Raw genomic sequence first — 6,356 nt, 5'->3', positions numbered from 1 at the left:
AGATAGATGTAGAAATGATTGTTCTTATAGAACATGTTATACACAGCACAATGCAGCAAGCACATCCCTACTATAAGCTCCGAGATGTGGATCCTGTTTTAAAATAAAAATGCTCAGGTTAGTGCTCAACAATGTCAAGGGGCATTCTAAATCATGATTCTTCCATTTGTAGATGTAATGTTGGATGCATAAAAGATTCTACTGGTTATTCCTCAAAAAAATAATACAAGTTTTTTAACATAATGGTTTTGTATCTGTAGGGGCATTTCAGTGTTTGTATACCTTAATGATCTAAAAGACATCTTGTTTTTCTCTATAGAATGATTGACCTTTCCAATTTTAATCACCAAACCTTCGCTGATCAACAGTAATATGAAGTGATGAGTGTGAAGCACATACTGGACATTATACCTTTCTCTCATGCGTGATCATGGCCTCCTTGCTGCTCTAGCACTGAACTTCTGCTTCATCATATTGCCCAGCTTCTCTGTTACGATCCACTCATTAACTCTGTTGGCTTCAGCGCCCCTATAATAGCTGCTTTGGATCCATGCAGTGACATAACATTCTCGAATAATATCCAAAAGACGAGAAGATGTAAAGATCTGTGACAAAGTAAGTGGGACTTCAAATTAATTAATTGCTTGGGAGATTTGTGGAAAATAAAAGAATAAAAAATTGCTTTTGGTTTATCTGGATCTGCATGCCTTATAGTGGTAATTGCATTGAGAATGGTTATGCACGCTGGAAGATAAATCATTATCGGCCTCGGGAGATGAACTTCTGGAACTAATATAGTCGCAGGTACTACAACACAGTAAAAGAAAAATGTGACCCAGTGCGCGATGATCTTTCTTACGAAGAAGAATGCATATATCACGTGCCATTTCTTAAATAGTGATACACGCTGCAAAGATGAGGAAGGAACTATAGGAATTTTCTCAGGGAAATTCAAATGCAGAGTCATACCACTAGTTTATTGCTGATGGTAAAAGGAAGCAATTCTAGATTTAATACCTCGTAGGTGATGAATTCTATAAACGTCTTTCTGAAAAGATTAGCTGGTCCACATGACCAGCGATGTTGTTGATATCTGTATGCCTTGAACGTACTTGGTAGTTCATTTTTTACCTAATGGAAGGTAAATTGTGTTCAACTTAGTGGAATCTTTACGATACACTGCAAATAGTGTATCATAGTGATGGTTTAGATGCTTACTTGGAGGTCACCCACAAAGAGGAATTTCCAGCCCTTGAGGCCAGCTCTGACAGCAAGGTCCATGTCCTCTACTGTGGTTCTATCTTTCCACCCACCTGCATCATCTATTGCTCGGACCCTCCAAACACCAGCAGTTCCTGCAATTCATGTCAAACATCTCAAGTCTTACTTGTTGGCAGCAAACAAATTTGTTTAAAGAGACATGAGATGCTGATAACCATTGAATCCGAAGAACGAGCATGTTGAGGAGCCCACTCCTTTTTCTACACTGAAGTGATAGTCTAATGACATCCTTTGGAGCCGAGTCATCAAACACTCATCTGCATTCACTGCGAAAATATATTTATTGTCAATACCTTGAAAACATGCAAAATTTTAGTGCAACTGAAACTGTTCGAGGGATATCTGTTTTTGCTTACTTTGCCAACTGTTTGGCCCCAGTTTTTTAAAACTCATTTTTAACTGCACATTTTATAAGACCACAACTTTTAACAACTTGTTAATTACATATTTCATTAACTTTTATCAAAATCTACTAAAAACTGATTTTTAGCCAAACCAAATACGGGCTTAATTTTCATTTCACAATTAGAGTTACATATTAACTGAAACAATTACCTTGTGTCTTTTCACTTAATTCTTCATTTTGTGGAATATGGCTTGATTTCACTAATGGAAGCTGTTGGTCAATACATGTCTTCAACTATAGGGAACGTTTGTTTCCCATTTTTGTAAAAATGAGAATGAAAAATATAGTCGTTATAGACCCCACACAAGAGATAGAAATTCAAATTTGGTAACTTGATATGATGGATAACGATCATATTTTTCATTTTAATGGAAAAAGAATGGAAAACAAACGGGGGCATAATATATAAAGTACAGTCATAGGCCTTACCAAATTTCCATCTTGCCTTAACCAAGCCCAGCTCTGGGTTTTCAATTAGGTAGGGGATAGTCCTCCAGAGAAAATCTTCCTTAGGCTGGAAGTCTGCATCGAAGATCACAACAAAATCACAACCTTCAACATAATACTTTTTTAAGCCATCTCGAAGAGCACCAGTCTTGTAGCCATTCCTGTTGTTCCTTGTCTCGTACTTAACATTCAACCCTTTCTTCATTCATTTTCGACACTCCAATTCCACCATTTCCTGCATATATATTCTCCAGAATCATTGCACAGACACGAGACATGATTTTTCTAGAATTTACATTGAAGATTACATTTGGTTGAAAAGGATACCCTTAAGGCTTCATCGGTGAAGTCATCAAGAACTTGCACAATGAGTCGATCTGATGGCCATAAAGGCCCACATACAGCTCCAATGGAAAGCTTGTAAACCTAGGCATAAAAGAAGATTTTAGATTTATTTACTCATATTTAGTTTAAATTTTAAATCTATACTCCATTCTTAAAGTTCAATATTTTCTTAAGTATGAGCTCTCATACTGTATAGTTGTACGAGAGCTCATACTTTAAGTAAATATTGAACTTTAAGAATTGAGTATAGATTGTATGCTTGTTTTACATGCTGCTATTACAAAAATCATTTTCAAGTATTTTTGGTTGATATAAAACACTTTTTGGTCATTATAGGCACTTTATTTTGATTGATACTAATTTGCCTTTCTGAACTGATAAATGAATGCAGAATTTGTATGCTTCTATAGACGTTTGATATGTGCTTGATTCACATCTATGCCTGAAAGAAATTATGTATAGATACTAGAATTGTTGAAGATATTCTAGTGTTTACCTCTTTTTCGTTGAGCATAGGGATTTGAACCAACAGTGTAGGGTAGTTCTTATTTTTATCTAGGTCTTCTTTTATGCTGTCTAGCGGGTACTTGGTGTATCTTTTCTTTCCCAAAAACTGGACAAATGTAATCACAATTGCCATAACCCATTCAACGAAAAGCATAGCAGATGCATATTTAGACTGCAACGCGTAGGATAGGTGCAATGATTGGTACTCGTATACTCTCCCAAAAATTGGTGAGACTTCTTGTTGCATCATAGATCTCATTCACACTTGGATCTCGAAAAACTATGTGTCTTATGGTGAAGAGTGAGGATGAAATAAGAAAGGAGAATGAAACTAATTTAGAGTATGAAGTCAATCAAATGCACCGATGCAGAAACTGATAATATTTAGTTTCAATCATGTTAAGAATCGAGAATCACAATACAATAAATTAATAAAACGGATTCATACCTGTGAAAGCCATTGTTGATATGAATAATAGTTGTAATAACAGTCAGATCTTTCCCTCCTTGCTCCTCACAAAGTATTAGCTATCAATGGGGCAAACTAATGAAAACAATATGGAGAGGAGAAGTGACCTATCCTTTATATAGGAAATAATTGAGCCGTCCCATTACGACTAGAATTCTAATTAGGGTTTATTTCCAACTCACATACTTAAAATTACCACATCATATTAATTACAACATGTAAGGTGTAAAAGACCCAATTGATCACTTAATAATTTTGGCCCAATCACAAAATATCATTATCATTATGAACCATATATCTAACCCGTAAAATTTGCAATCGAATGTGAAGCCCACAGATGAAATTATTCCAACAGAAAACAGTCATACCATGCTTTCGACATTTCAAGTTTTTGCTTTAAATAGGCATAGGGAAACTCATAGGTGTAGATAAGGACAAAATGTGGGGCTTAGGTGGAAAATATAGAGGAATGAGAAGTAATCCACAAAAATGAATCTTCTTCATTGTGAGAGACACACGGTCTATACGCATGTTATGTTTGTCACGTTTTGAACTTCAAATCTTAAGGAACTATAAACTCAAGAATCAATGAAAATACAATAAAAACGAAAAATCAACACCGGATATGTTTTGCCCTTTTAATAGGGCCCGAATGTTCGATTTTTCAACCTAATCACCTGTTGAGTATCTCCCAATAGATTAGGCTCCAGATCCACTAATATCGAACAAAAATCAGTGTACAAACGTACAAAGAAATTGAAAATTTCTTCAAGTTTTTTCTTACCTCCCTAAAAACAACATAAACTGCTTTCACTCTTACAGATTGTACAAAACAATCATCTCTCTACACAAAGAATAGACAACTATCAATCACAAAGATTGATCTCACATTACAGTAACCAAATCCTGATTTTCACTGAGAAAGAGAAAAGAGAGAGAGACCAAGAGACTAAAAGAATTCTCTAGAATATCAATAATACCAAGACTATCCATTTCAATAAACACAATCAGAGGGCAGAAGATCTCATTGCTTAAAGAGGCGTTATAACTGAAAACACGTTTTATCACTTCTAAAAAACAGCAACCCAATGAAGAAGGTTTGGCCCAATGTAAAGAGGCCCAACAGGCCAAGAATAATGTGAGGCAACCCCAAATTATTAACAATCTCCACATTGCTTAACTGATTCTTGGCCTTTATTTACTAATGGATCTAGAATCTATATCAATTTGGGTTCATTTGCTCGAAGTACTTGAAAAAGAAAAAAGAAAAATCAGTTCAATCTTATCAACAGAAGACTTATTTGAAGCTCAAAATTTATCACATCATCATGTGATATTTAGAATCTTCAAACAGTTCTTAAATTTATTTTGATGAACACCTTAGTTCCCAAATCAGCAGGATTAAATTTTGTGGGAATCTTAACCAACCCGATCAAAAAAAAATTTCCACCATAATTCATACAAAATGAAATTTTATATCTATATGTTTAGTTCGATCATGATATACATGATTTTTACTAAGGTGTATAACACTTTGATTATCTGTATATATACTAATAGAATTGTTTGCAAAACCAATTTCATTTATTAAGCCTCTTAGCCAAATACCTTCCTTAACAGCATCACAAGCTGCAATGTCTTCAACTTCTGTAGAGGATAAGGCAACTAATTTTTGTAGCTATGACTTCCCGCTTATATAGCCATCACATAAAGTGAAAATGTGAAGAGGTGGATCTTCTCTTATCTAAGTCATCAGCAAAATTTGAGTATGTATACCCTTTCAGTTTATCTCTTCATTGCTCTACTTATACATTAATCCTAAATCAGATGATCCTTTCAAGTACCTTAACATCCATTTTATAGCAAGGCAGTGAGTTTTACCAGGATTAGCCATAAACCTACTTAATACACTAATTCCATGTGCTAGGTCAGGCTTGGTGCAAACCATAAGTTACATAATGGAGCCTACAGTATTGGCAGAAGGTATTTTTTTTTTTTCCATTCTCCTAAGTTCATCATTTGTTTTAGGTAACTGTTCATTGAACAACTTAAAATGATTAGCAATTGGAAGAGTGACAGGTTTACATTCTAACATAAAAAAATTTCAAGAATTTTCTTCACGTAAAACCCTTTGTTTTAGCATTAATATGTAATTGTTCCTGTCTCTTTCTATCTCCATTCCAAGAATTCTTCTATCTTGTCCTAAATCTTTCATTTCAAATTCAGATTTTAACTTTGATTTAACAAATTTAATCTCAGTTTTATCATGACAAGCAAGCAACATATCATCAACATATAATAGGAGATATATAGATTCAGGTCCACCTGAAACTTTGTAGAAAAGACATGAATCATAATTACTTTTCACAAAACCTAAAGTTTGCACAAAAGAATTAAACTTCAACTACCATTGCCTGGGGGCTTGCTTAAGCCTATAAAGTGATTTCTTTAACAAGCAAACTTTATCAGATTTAGATTTAACTTCAAATCCTTCAGGTTGCTTCGTGTATATAGTCTCATCAAGATCACCATTAAGAAACGTTGTTTTAACATTAAGTTGTTTTAATTCCCAGTTAAAATGAGCAGTTAGAGTCAATAGAATTCTGATTTTAGTATATTTTGCCACAGGGAAAAGTATTTCATTGTAATCCACTCCTTCCCTTTGAGTGAAGCCTTTAGGTACTAATATGGAATTATACCTCTTTTTTCTGAATTTGGGTCTCAGTCTTTAATCTTAAAAATCCATTTACAGTCTACAATCTTTTGATTTTTAGGTCTATTGACCAAAATCCAAGTTTTGTTTTTAATAAGTGAATCAATTTCCTCATTCATAGCTTCCTTCCAAAACTTAGAATTAGGACATTTAATGGCTTCATCAAAAGATGTAGGTTCTGCATTTAG

General features: G+C 34.2%; 1 pseudogene; it reads right to left on the bottom strand.

Annotated features, from left to right (window-relative positions):
• The window catches only part of LOC111395244, an 11,571-nt pseudogene extending 5,901 nt beyond the window's left edge, over nt 1-5,670 (bottom strand).
• Between the last annotated feature and the right edge of the window lie 686 nt (nt 5,671-6,356).

The sequence above is a fragment of the Olea europaea genome, chromosome 6 (genome assembly GCF_002742605.1).
Source record: "Olea europaea var. sylvestris chromosome 6, O_europaea_v1, whole genome shotgun sequence".
Taxonomy (NCBI): domain Eukaryota; kingdom Viridiplantae; phylum Streptophyta; class Magnoliopsida; order Lamiales; family Oleaceae; genus Olea; species Olea europaea.
The sequence above is the reverse complement of the archived record's forward strand: the minus strand, read 5'-3'. Positions and strand labels throughout refer to the sequence as shown.